Genomic DNA, 1,431 nt, shown 5'->3' on the forward strand with positions numbered 1-1,431 from the left:
TTTAGCCGATGAGTATGAGTTGACGCATCAGTCTGGTAGTGGTACATTTAGTTATGAAATGTCAAATAACCCTTCGGTTCCCACACACATGGGTGGTGGGAGAAGAGATACCTCTTCGTCAAGTCCCCATATCCCTAGAAATAATGTTAATTCTAATTCCTTTTCAGGTGGTAGGGATATGAGTAAAGGTCAAGTAGTGCCTCCTACCCCTAGAGGTTTTGTTAATAGAAGTTACGCTAATGTAGGTAATACCGGGCCTAATAATCAGGAAAATAAAGGTTCAGGTCGTCGAGGAACTTGCTATTGGTATAAAAAGCCAGGGCATTTCCAAAGCCAATGCCATGCTCGTCAACATTACCTGGAACGTAATATTCGAAGTCCTGTAGCTATAATTCCTGATAGGTCTAATGTAGATGGTAATACTGTAGACAGATCTGTAGTAGATAGTAGTAGTGTAAGTAGCAATGTTCAGAATGTTTCTAATGCTCAAGCATGACTTGAGTTTGACAAATGTGTATGGCCTGATAAGTTGATTTATGATAACCGTGTTGTCCAGGTTAAGTTTCCTAGGGACACCGGTTCTGCCCGGTCGTTGGTTGTAAAAACTACTCTTAGTAATAATATTAATCATATGGGGAATTTTGTAGTGTTAGGAGGTTTCCCAGACTCATTTGTGTCGGCTCTGTTGGTTAATGTCCACTTTTCCTTTCCAGGATATAGTCAAATAACGGAATTGGCTGTGGTGGGTAGTTTGCCTATCCTTGGAATAGATGGTATTCTGGGGAATGACATGCTGGATGGGGAAGGTCGGGAGCTGTTCTCCATATTGTCGGTTAATGCCTGTCCTGTAGCTATAACTACTGGGTCCGCAGCAATAGCTGCTAATTTACTTGATGGAGATAATAATGATGACTTATTATTAAGTAGTAGAGAGTTAGATGTAGAAAGGACCGGGTCAGTAGAAAGTATTGGAAGTGATGTAGTTAATCCTTTTAACTTTGACCGAGCTGCTTTCATTAAAGCTCAGAAAGGCGAATTTAATTTTGAGCTGGGTGATGTCGATGATCTAACTAAGCCTAGGTTTGGGATTGTATAAGGTCTATTTTACAGGGTTAGTCGTCCTGCCACTGGTGAGGCGAATAAAGTTGTTCATATTAAGCAGATAGCTGTGCCAGTTCAGTTCAGAAAATCAATGTTGGAATTGACTCACACAATTTCTTTTTCAGGTCATTTGGGAATGTTGAAAACTTTCCACAGTTTGGCTAGATATTTGGGGTGGACTGGAATGAAAATGTGTGTAAAACAATTTATCCGAGAGTGCAAAACTTGTCAAGTCATGGGGAAGCTGAACCAGTGTTTTCCTAAAGCCCCGTAGTATCCTATACCGGCCATAGGTGAACCATTTTCAGAGTTGCTTATTGATGTGGTAGG

The sequence above is a fragment of the Palaemon carinicauda genome, chromosome 9 (genome assembly GCF_036898095.1).
Source record: "Palaemon carinicauda isolate YSFRI2023 chromosome 9, ASM3689809v2, whole genome shotgun sequence".
Lineage (NCBI taxonomy): Eukaryota > Metazoa > Arthropoda > Malacostraca > Decapoda > Palaemonidae > Palaemon > Palaemon carinicauda.